General features: G+C 41.1%; 1 pseudogene; it reads right to left on the bottom strand.

The window, feature by feature from the left end:
* LOC127217880 (sodium- and chloride-dependent transporter XTRP3B-like) overlaps positions 1-12,022 on the bottom strand; it is a 127,322-nt pseudogene extending 115,300 nt beyond the window's left edge.
* Between the last annotated feature and the right edge of the window lie 205 nt (positions 12,023-12,227).

The following is a 12,227-nucleotide window of genomic DNA, read 5'->3' as shown; positions in this document are numbered from 1 at the left end:
TCAAAACAAATAAATATAGATAAAGAAACTTAAATGTAACCATCTCATATTTAATTAGTGAAAATTACAAACCAGTGGGATGGTACACGCCTTGCTCAGCATTCATAAACTTGAGACAGGGGTCACAAGTTCAAGGCCAGAAAGGACTGCATTGCTAAGAGCCTATCTTGGAAAAAGAACAAATAAGATGAAAATAAACAAAACATATATTTACTTCACCACAGTTAAAAAGAAGAAAATCATATCTTACCATTCTGGCTGCTTCTGTTGCTGTGCTAAAACACTGACCAAACACAAAGCAGGCCAGAAAGGGGCTTACTTAGCTTACACTCCAGGTCACTGTCCCTAATGAGAATTACAGCAGTGACTCAAGCAGGACAGTGGGAAGAAACTGTGGAGGAATGCAGTTGTCAGCTCATCTCTGGTTCTCTCACTTGCTCACAGTACCTTCTTTATGCAGCACAGTTCAACCTGGTTCACCCTATGTTGATCAACATAATCTCACACAGATGTAACCAAAGCACAATGGATGAAAACTCAGCCATTAAATTGACAGCTAATGTGAATTACAGCATATTGTAAATTTTCAGATGTCCAAAAAGACCCCAATACTAATTTGCAGCCTACAATGACATACTTCTGTGGTAATTGTCTATAACATTCTGCCTTTAAGTAACTGTAATATTTTTAAATATGTATTTACCACTCTGGAGCTCTAGCGAGGAAACCTGTTATGCTCCTTCATGCTGATAGTTTTTTCTACACATTTCAGGACACAGGACAACCTCATGTCATACTTGAGCAAGTGGGCCAGTGGACAGAGGTATTTAAACTAACAAAATATTTATGCCATACAGTCCTTCCTGTAAGCTGTTTATAAAGGTTAATCCTCTATTATCAAAGGGAGTTTTCTGTACCTCTTTGTCCTTTACAGGTGTAAGTCTAACCGACTAAGTTAAAACCAGTTACAGTCAGGCTGCAGGGCTCTGAGTAAAGCATCCCTCCACAGACTCTCACCTTTTATCCACTTTTCCAGACACATTAATTAATTACAGGGATAAACCATCACTCAGTCACCTATGTGTTTAAGGCAAGTAACTAAACACAAATTTTGTATACTAAGGTATGCTGAACAGTAAGACAGCCCTCAAATGCTTAGAGATCTAGAGAATAAGGCATTTAAAATGTTTAATTAAAAAGCTCTCATAACAGAAAGACAGGCCAGCTGCTGGCAACACACATTTCCTCCAAGACACTGATGAAGCTCCACCCACAAAAGTTGCAACACTAGCTACTGAGCAATACTGCCTTTCATCTCAACTGCTGCCAAGGGTTCTAAGGACCATGGACAAGCTGGCAGCTGACTTTCTCCACGTTGCTTGGGCCAATGGTAGGTAAGTCTTCCAAGCTTCCTAATCCACATGTCTCATGCCATCAGTAGAAGGCAGACATCCTTAAAACCTCTGACTTCAACAACCGTGGAGGACCTAGGGGTAGCTGTCTATGCCACCAATAAAACTCACTGAATTTTTTTGATCTTCCCTCTTTCTCTGGAAGGGATGGGCAGAAGGGAAAACACTGTCCTTGTTGCTTCTTTTAACTCAAGAGGTTGAGAGGAAAAGATGCTTATGGAGCTGGGCAATAACTGCTCGCTCACCTTGCCTTGGTGGAAGGCCGAATAACACTGCTGTTTCTCACCATAGAAACAGCACTGGTGCAGGTCTCCAGTGAGACCACATTTTTCTGTGAAAGGGTAGCCTAGCTCAGTCCCATTTGGGTAAGTGGAGGCCCCCAGTTCTTTGCTTTGGTTTAAAAAGAACCCAAACTGGAGGAAAGGCTGTGTCACACAAACAAGTTCTCAGGTACGACTCTCACCAAGTCCAGTACATAAAGCAAGATCAGCATTAAGAGGAGAAACTAGCAAGTGTCCTGAACAATCTCAGCTCTAGAAGGTGAACCCAAGTCTGGTCGTCCAAAATTATCTTTCATTATATAAACTTTAGGGTCAGACTGGACTTCAATAGTCCATCTCTTGGAAACAAGTAAAACAAATATCAGAGGCAGCAAGGAAGGTTTCCCAGGGACACAGGCAATCACTTCACCAGAAAGAAAAAGAACAGGTGATGTGGCCCTTTGTTGTTGAAGCAAAAGCTTTGCTCCCCAATGCCTCACCACTAGCAGGATGCCAGGAATTGTCAGCATTCACCTTTCTGCCTTCAATTCAAAGGACATTCCACAGCCTCATACAGGCTCCCCTCAAGACCTGTACCAGCTCTTCATCATCCATTTGAATATCTCATCCTGCAGGTATCTCCACCTGCCCCCATGTCTATTGGAGATGCTGCTAGTGTCTTTTCCTCGGTGGGAACCTAAAATACAATTTTATCCTTATTCTGAGATTTAATGGATGAAATTTTTATATTTCTATGCAACAGACTCATTAGATTTTGCAAGGTTTATCATTATCTCCATACACACAGAGAGGATCCTGCAGGACACTCTAGAATAGCAGTTCTCAACATCTTTGTATGGACCATTTTGGGTGTTCAAATGACACTCTCAATGGGGTTGCCTATGACCATTAAAAAACACTGACATTTGTGTAGCATTCACAACTTGAATATTTACGATTGTGAAGTAGTAACAAATTATGTTATGGTTTGGGATCGGCATGCCAGGAAGAAGGAAGCATTATGAAGTTTGACAAACTCTGTTGTAGAATTACATTGGAAGAGCCTCAAGAGGGCTCTGTGGATGAATTCATTCTGCCCAGCAGAGATTCCAAGGGTTGCTTCAAGTGAGGAAAAGAATTCTCAAGGCAGGGTGGGCATTATTTCCCTGGTTTGAGTGAGCATTTACACCTTCTAACATTTTAAAAAACACATTTATTTTATTATGTGCATTGATATATTGTCTCTGATTTGACTTATGAAATAAAGAAAGGTAGAAAAAGAAAGACTGACTTTGGAATCAGAATCCGAATTTCTTCACATACTAAACCAAGTTCAAACAAGCACCACAACTTGTTTGTTCTGTGTAAGCATACACTACTAGACTAGTTCAGCTGTCCAGCAATTCAGGAAGTTTCATCTGAACCCCAGGCCAAGCTCCCTTTGATCTTCTTCATTTATTTTTGATTTTTACCTTTATGAAGGCCAGGTTAATTATATATCTCTAGTTATTTTTGATTGTGTAGGGAGGTTGGAGGATCTGGATTTCCAGGAGTGAGCAGACAAAAACACAAAGGGGTTAAGTAATTAAAAATTAAATGGCTAGATAGAAAGACTTGAAAGGCAAAATTACTGGGCAGTGCACATGAAACAGCACTGAAGAAGCTGTGTGAGTTTGAGTTCAATGGAGCCTCAGGTCAGTAAACCTGCATAGAGAAGCCTCATCATGAAAGAGCAAAAGAAATTAAGGAGAAGAAGAAGTAATAGAAGAAGATGATGAGAAAGATAAAGAACAAAAAGAAGTCAAAGTGGGAGAAGAAGGAGGAAAGGAAGAAGTTGATGTGGTAGAAGAAAGAAAGCAAGGAAGAAACGAAGAAAGAAGAAAACCCAGTATGGAGCAGGAAATGTCCCCACATGCCTGGAATGTAACCACTCTGGTGGCAAGAGGACCTATGAGTTCATGGCCAGCATGGTCTACAGACTGAGTGCTGGGACAGTCAGAGCTACACAGTAAAATCATAGCTTGAAAAATTGAAATCTATCTTTTTGCACTAAATCTAACTCTAAATCTGAACATTTTCATGCTCAAACTGAGTAGGCCCGTTGGCAGGGAGGTAGATGAGATGCACACACACACACACACACACACACACACACACACACACCCCCAAACACTCACACACACACTAAATGATATATCAAAAACAAATAAATGACAATAGTTCAGTGAAAATCTAGAGAGTGACAAGGGGACTAACAGGATTTCAATGATTTTAAAATTCACAATGTATCCATGATTACAAGTACAAGAGAATTAGGGCCAAGCTTTGTTAAGCCCTGCAGCAAGAAAGGTCCCCTTTGCTCTTTGACAGAGCTGGACTTTCATGCATAGCTTGCCCTGCCTCTGCTGTATAGTGAGAGCAACAACATTAGTAGAGGTAAACTAATTTGAAGTAGCTCAATGCTTTCATATCTGTTCTCAGAAAGAAGACCTGCTCCATGTACTAGAGTACAGATAAAGGGACACGACCTGTCTTAAAAAAACAAGTGAAAATATAAAGTAAACAAAATAAAATTTAATTTTCCTCAAAAACCTGAAAAGAACTGAATTCCTATCAGCAATGCAGGCTTTCCCTCGTCAACAAATGTTTAACTGGAAAGTGTGGCACATGCATACCTGAGTATGCCAGTGGAGATTGGTGCATAGTGTTTCTGAGGCAGAGGCAGAGAGTCTGGTTGATTTCCAACTTTCATTTCTGCCTGGCCTACAAAATGAGATTCAAGACAGCTCTAAAGGTACAAAGACAAAAAACCAGTTTCAAAAAGTAATGAAAGGAAGAAGGAAGGAAGGGAGAGACAGTGGAGGAAATGTAAATATGGAGACAAATAATACAAAAACAAACAAAAAACAAAACCAAAAACAAACAAACATCAAGACAAAAAAGGACACACAGTCCCTAAAGCAGAACACCAACTGATTCCTGAGTATTTTTCTGCTGCTATTGTTCTCAGGTCTCATATATTCAAAAAAAAAAGTAACAAAATTCCAACTTTTAGTGACAGATGATCAATCAAGCCTCTGTTCTCAAAAATCTGAAAGTGGAGATTTGTCAGCTCACCAGGACATCAGTCTGAGTTCTAGAAAAGAAATGGCAATAAAGAGAAATGCTGAAAGTAAAAAAAACAAAAAGGACAGATAGTCTCTCCACTACTAAGCCATCTCCCAGGCCTTTTCTTGTTTTTTTTTTTTTTATTTTTTTTCTTTATTTTAAGTTTCATATATTTTACTTCTGCTGGAATTGAAGCCTCGTCCTTAAATTTTCACTCTATCTTTCTCTACTTTCCTCTATTAATATCACTATGAGTACAACAGAATGATTGGCTAGGTTATTTGAAAGTTGGCTTGATTCTGTGTAATGCTTTGGTTATGTAGCAGCAATTGTAAAGGCTATAACCCCAGTGAAAACAGCTTGCCCTTTCTTGACATACTCTGCTTATAAGTTGAAATCCTTGTAAAAGTTCTTCTGCACTGGCAGGTGGTACTGAGATTTCACTGATTTTAATCATGTGCATGGCTAAACCACATGCATAATCTAAAAACTGATAATTCCAAGATCCATGGAGAAAATAATTACAGCTGATGCTTTAACACAGCAGTGTGTGAAAGAGAGAGAACAAGAAGCCTAATGCTAACACCATGTGGATTTGGCTGAGGGGATGGAGTTGTGGGAAGAAGGGAAACTGTGGTCAGAACACTTTGTATGAAATCAAACCTGAAGGATGTACAGAAAGAAGTGATAAAGCATTCCCACCATACTCCCTTCCCCCAAAACCAAAATAAAATAAAAACTGTGGGGTTGTGTCACACATCATAAATCCCAGCCCTTGGGAGGCAGAGCCAAACTGTTTTCTGTGTGGTTGAAGCCATTCTGGTCTCAAGAGTGAGTTCCAGGACAGTCTGCAAAGATGCATAGAATCCATTTGGCCAAACAATCAAAATAAACAATAAAATGAAATAAAATAAAAACAAAAGACAAGGGAGCAGAACTCTCTGACTGTAAGTGATTCGTTTCTTTATATCCAACCGCACTCAGCTAGCAATGGCACTGTGATGACCCAGGTGAGGATATATAGGGTATTGATTTTATGCAAAGTGGGCTCCAGCTGTATGCTTATGAAAAGCCATCATCAATACTTGGTTGACTTTCCAGTGAATACAGCAACTCTCAGTCCTCCCTGAATGGTCCAGGTTCAGCAAAGAGGAATATAATCCCACACTTCCAAAGAAAACCATGTCCTAGTTAGACTATCCATTGATTTACCCTCATGAGAGGAGAAGAGAGGCATTAATTTGTAAAAGGAAGGCAGCAGGAGCCACAAGTATGATGAGGATGTTGATGAATAACAACTCTGGTTCCCTAAAAACAAGTACAATATATACTTAAATGGTTCATTCACATTCCTCAGAGATAATACCTTGCCCACTGAGATGATGTTACTTGGATATCTATCATTCAAGAATGTTTGTCTTCCTGACAGAGAACATTCTTTCTGGAAGATCAACTCTCACAGATGTCTTCTGGCACGTGTTGGAAGGAGGTAAAGGAGCCATGGAGAGTAAGAGGGAACACGGGAGTATAATGCTAAAAATCACAAGGCCAGCACAGTTGTTTGAGAAATTCTAGCAGTGATGGGCCACTTGCCGGCTACCCTGCCTACTTTGGTTTTCATTTCCACAACTTTGCGTTAGTTAACTCAACGAGATACCGAGATGGACGCAATCATATTTTGTACTTTTCAAGGTCCTTTTTGTTCTTTGTGTTTCCTAGTGAGAACGAAAAACCAATTTTCACGTGAAAAATTGTGAGGAGGCACTCATATTGAGAAAGCACATCTTACGTGTAAAGGAAAACACCACCCAGGTTTAGATTCCTATTGTGTGTGAGGGGAAAGAAAAAAGAAAATAGGAGAGAAGAAATGGGAGTTTACAGAAAAAGGAAAAGGGACAAAAGGAGAACACACTATGGTCTGTTGGTGACATTGGCCTTCAATCCCATCAGCAGTAGGGAGGCAAACAAAAATTGATCTGTTTGGATTGCAAGCCTGCTTTATTACAGAGAGTGTTCTAGGACAGTTTCCAAAGGAAAGCGGTAATGTTGTCTGAAAAATAATCATAGTAAAGATAATGATGATAATAGTAATAATGATTTAAAAGTTAAATGCTCCTATATTGATTTTATGCATGAGTATTCTGTCTGCAGGTATGCCCTTTTACCTAAAGAGGGCACTACATGCTACCAAGAATTTATAGTCTATGATCCTGGGCCCTATTCTTTAATATTTGTGTGTGTGTGTGTGGTGTGTGTGTGTGTGTGTGTGTGTGCGTGTGTGTGTGTGTGTGTGTGTGAGTGTGTGTGTAAATTGGTAGAAGACTATGCACTTGTATGATACAGCAGAAGACAATGGAATGGGGTGTGTATGCACAATGCTTCCAAACCCTGTGTGCCTGGGGGACCGGCAATATAAGCTCTATGCCAACCGGTTCTCTGATTTTACTTATGAAATAAATAAAGGTGGACAAAGAAAGATTCACTTTGGAATCAGAATCTGTGTTTCTTCACATACTAACCCAAGTTCAAACAAGCACCACAACTTGTTTGTTCTGTGTAAGCATACACTACTAGACTAGTTCAGCTGTCCAGCAATTCAGGAAGTTTCATCTGAACCCCAGGCCAAGCTCCCTTTGATCTTCTTCATTTATTTTTGATTTTTACCTGTATGAAGGCCAGGTTAATTATTTATCTCTAGTTATTTTTGATTGTTTAGGGAGGTCTGAGGATCTGGATTTACATGAGTGCACAGACAAAAAGACAAAGTGGTACGTAATTAAAAAATTAAATGTCTAGATAGAAAGAATTGAAAGGCAAAATTACTGGTCAGTGGCCATGAAACAGCACTGAAGAAGCTGTGTGAGTTTGAGTTCAACGCAGACTCAGGTCAGTAAATCTGCATAGAGAAGCCTCATCATGAAAGAGCAAAAGAAACTAAGGATAAGAGGAAGTAAAAGAAGAAGGTGATGAGAAAGACAAAACAAAAAGAAGTCACAGTGGGAGAAGAAGGAGGAAAGGAAGAAGTTGATGTTGTAGAAGAAAGAAAGCAAGGAAGAAAGGAAGAAAGAAGAAAACGCAGTATGGAGCAGGAAATGTCCCCACATGTCTAGAATGTAACCACTCTATTGGCAGGAGGACCTATGAGTTCATGGCCAGCATGGTCTACAGACTGAGTGCTGGGACAGTCAGAGCTACACAGTAAAATCATAGCTTAAAAAATTGAAAGCTATCTTTTTGCACTAAATCTAACTATAAATCTGAACATTTTCATGCTCAAACTGAGTAGGCATGTTGGCAAGGAGGCAGATGAGATGCACACACACACACACACACACACACACACACTAAATGATAAATCAAAAACAAACAAATGACAAGAGTTCAGTGTAAATCTAGAGAGTGACAAGGGGACTATCAGGATTTCAATGATTTTAAAATTCACAATGTATCCATGATTACAAGTACAAGAGAATTAGGGCCAAGCTTTGTTAAGCCCTGCAGCAAGAAAGGTCCCCTTTGCTCTTTGACAGAGCTGGACTTTTATGCATGGCTTGCCCTGTCTCTGCTGTATAGTGAGAGCAACAACATTAGTAGAGGTAAACTAATTTGAAGTAGCTCAATGCTTTCATATCTGTTCTCAGAAAAAAGACCTGCTCCATGTAGTGGAGGACAGATGAAGGGACAGAACATGTCTTAAAAAAACAAAAATAACACACTTCCAAAGCTAACCATATCTAAGTTAGACTATCCATTTGATTTATCCTCAGGAAAGCAGAGGCATTAATTTGTAAAATGAAGGCAGCAGGAGCCACATGTATGATGATGATGTTGATGAGCAACATCAACTCTGTTCCCCAAAAAACAAGTACAATATATACTAAAATGGTTCTTTCCCATTCCCCAGAGATAATATCTTACCAACTGAGATGATGTTACTTGGATATCTATCATTCAAGAATGTTTGCCTTCCTAACAGACATCACACTCCCTAGAAGATAAAGACCTACAGATATCTTGTGGCACGTGTTGGAAGGAGGTATAGGAGCCATGGATCTTAAGGGTGGACAAGGGATTTTAATGCTAATATTCACAAGGCCAGCATAGTTATTTGACAAATTCCAGCAATGATGGAACACATTTCGTCTTTTCTACCTACTTTGGTTTTCATTTCCAGGTCTTTCGGTTAGTTAACTCAACAAGATACTAAGATGCACCCAATCATGATATACTTTTCAATACCCTTTTTGTTTTTTTTTGTTTTGTTTTTTTGTTTTTTGTTGTTGTTTCCTAGTGAGAACTTAAACCATTTTTCACATTAAGAATTGTGAGGAGGTTCTCATATTGAGAAAGCACAGTCTTACATGAAAATGAATTTACCACCCATGTTTAGATTCCTATTGAGAGTGAGGAGAAAGAAAAAGAAAATAAGAGAGAAGAAATGTGAGTTTATATTCCAAGGAAAAGGGAAAAATGTAGTATAGACTAGGCAATGGTGATATTGTCCTTCAATCCCATCAGCACTAGGGAGGCAAACAAATCTTGATCTGTTTGTATTCCAAGCCTGTTTTATTACAGAGAGTGTTTTAGGACAATCTCCAAAGGAAAAAGGAAATGTTTGTCTCAAAAATAATCAGAGTAATGATAATAATATTAATGGGCCAGCAAAAAAAGCAGGCAGGATAATGGGGAAAAATATTCTACATCCAACTGAGGCAAACCAATTTTGCAGATGCTAGCTACAAAGAACAGCACTACCCCAGCAATGCCCCTGTCTCCATCTTCCCTACTCAGGCAAGCTGATCCTTCTTTGCCTATATCTGCCAATGGTAACAGCTTGTTTAACACCTGACCCTGTGCTGCTGAAAATTCACATGAGCTTCCCAGGTCGGTTATCTTAGTGCTGGAGGCTCAGGACCAGATAAACTGGAAGTCTCCTTTAGCTTCAAGGATTGATAGTAACTTCACTGGGAATGCAAGCCTGGGGCTCAGGAATGTTTAAGATTTCAGCAGCCCTGCTGGACTTTGGTGATACATCCCTTTAATCCTAGCACTAGGGAGACAGATGCAGGCAGATCTCTTCGAGTTCAAGGCAAGCCTGGTATACTTCACAAGTGCTGGGACAGGATCCAAAGCTACAGAGAACCCCTATCTCGAAAAGCAAAAAAAAAAAAAGGTTTCCAGCAACCTTGACCCACAGCCCTCATTTAAGTACTCTTGGCACTTTATTTGACATAGACCTACCCAACAGCCCAGTACACCAGGGACATGGGGAGCCTACGGAAGCGGATGGGGGTGGGGGTGGAGGTGAATACAGGGGTCATTTGTTCCAGCACCCCAGCTGTAACTATGTGAGTTCTGGGCAAATGGGTGCTAATACCCAACAAAGATTTCCTACTTAGAAGCTTGCCCTGCTAGATCACTCACAGGCTCCATTGGAATTTCAGGCAATCCCCACTTCAAATTCAAAAGCAGGCTCTGTATGTCTTCCTTCGAAGATGGAAAACTTCAGGAGTAGCTCAGGTTTTGCCTGTGGGCTAGAACAGTTCAGGAAAGAAAAAAGCTGAGCAAATCTTCCCTACCCAAGCCTACCACCAGGTGCTTATACTCAGCAATCCTAGCTCAAAAGCCCAGCATGGGGCAATGAAGCAATCTACAGGAGGAGGGGGCAGGGGAGGGCCACCCCTACCACTCTTCCTCCTCCAAAAGATTCTTGGTTCCTTGCAGTCTAAGTCTCTTGCTTTTGGAGTTGTGACTTACCCCTCTACCCTAATTATCACATGGATAGCCAAATGAGATCAATCACTTTGCACAGACAGACAGAAGCCCTTCTTTCCTTATTCTTGGTGGAGGTGGAAGCTGTCTGGGCTTCTCACCAAGATTACCCTGGTTGGAGATGGTTCCTTCACTTGAGGAGAGAGTGCTGCCACAGTCTGGACATGTCCACGTCCTCCTCCACAATTTTGAATCTCGTATATGACACTATGTAGAGGTCTTCTCGAATTACATATGGGAGACTCCAAGAAATGTAACAGGTGTAGGTAAAGTGAAAGCAATAGCTTTATCCCTTTGGAATGGGGGTGGGCTTAAGGCTGTGAGCCTTTACTCCCTTTTCCCTCATTGGTACTGTTTAGATGCCCCCATCACATGCAAGCACACTCCGCACCACCACCACCTTCCTACTATTTCTCCTCACAACACCTTCTAGGAACAGGAAATAGTCATTTCAGAGCCTGCTTTGCAGAGGGGAATCCTGCTCTTTAAACACTGGGGTTTTACTTTCAGGTTGATGTTGAAGGAGGCTGAGGCCTGTGAGTATTAGTCTTAGAGACACCTGGGAGCAGGAGCCATAGCCATGTTCCCCACAGCTGTTTGGAATTGTGCTCTAACACACAAAGGTCATAAGATAGTCTAATTTTAACTCAAAGTACCAAGTAGCAACTACAGCAGGTCTGGTATGGCTCACAGCAACTTGTCTTTGTGACAGCCTGCTTGCTCTAACCAACGTGGGAGTGTGGGCACCTCTGCCTAGCAACCTTTCCATCACTTACTCAAACTTCAAGGATGTAATCCAAGCAAAAGAGCTTTGCAATCTTTTTGTCAAGAAAACAACAATACAACAACATAATATATTGAACCTCATTAGGTACCATATTTTATACACACACACACAAAAACAAGGGGAAGGAAAGGAAGTAAAACACAGCTTCAACAACCCTGTGGTTAAGAACTCAGAGGAGGAACAGAAAGCTTTTTTGACTTCAAGTTAGGAAAGGCAAACTTTTTTTTTTTTTTTTTTTTTTTAAGACAGCACAAAAGCACTGTCCGTGAAAGCAAAAGCAAAACCCAATCTTCCTTCTTCGCTGGGTTGTGGGCCAGCTCTTTGGGGGTGACATCCACTAGTCCTATAATTCATACAGATTCCAGGAAGGTGAAGGTTTGAGATGTGAAGCACTCAGCTACTCAGACACTGCTGTCCATGCAAACTGCACTCACCTCTGCAGTACATCTGGAACAGGTGGTGGATGGGCCACACATTGCTCAGGCCCATGGCATAGGGTATGCAGGTAAGCAAGAACTGCTGGGGTTGTCCCACTTTGGTTGCCCCTTCTCCACAACCTTAGGCTGGGCATACTTGGTTGGGCCAAGTCTTCCTGTGTGCTGGTCAGGGCATTCAGGGCTGCCCTTGGGCTGCAGCTCCTCATCTTCTGGCAGGGAGACCACATGCGCCAAGGGTGATTCCATCTTCTGAGACAACACTCAGGGTAGAATGGGCCCACTCCTGTGCTCTCTTCTGGATTCCAGTCCCTTGGGTTTCCTGTTGTTCAGCTTTCTGCACTGTCAGGCCCTGGTGTGAGTCTTCCCTGGTGGGTCGGTGCCTCCCTCGGCTTTAACCTCAGTGGTGGCCAGTTCACAGCCTCCCACTGACCTTTGGCCACATTCTTTTTTC

The sequence above is a fragment of the Phodopus roborovskii genome, unplaced genomic scaffold (genome assembly GCF_943737965.1).
Source record: "Phodopus roborovskii unplaced genomic scaffold, PHOROB, whole genome shotgun sequence".
In the NCBI taxonomy this organism is placed as follows: Eukaryota; Metazoa; Chordata; class Mammalia; order Rodentia; family Cricetidae; genus Phodopus; species Phodopus roborovskii.
Note: the sequence above shows the minus strand (reverse complement) of the source record. Positions and strands in the feature narration are given on the sequence as shown.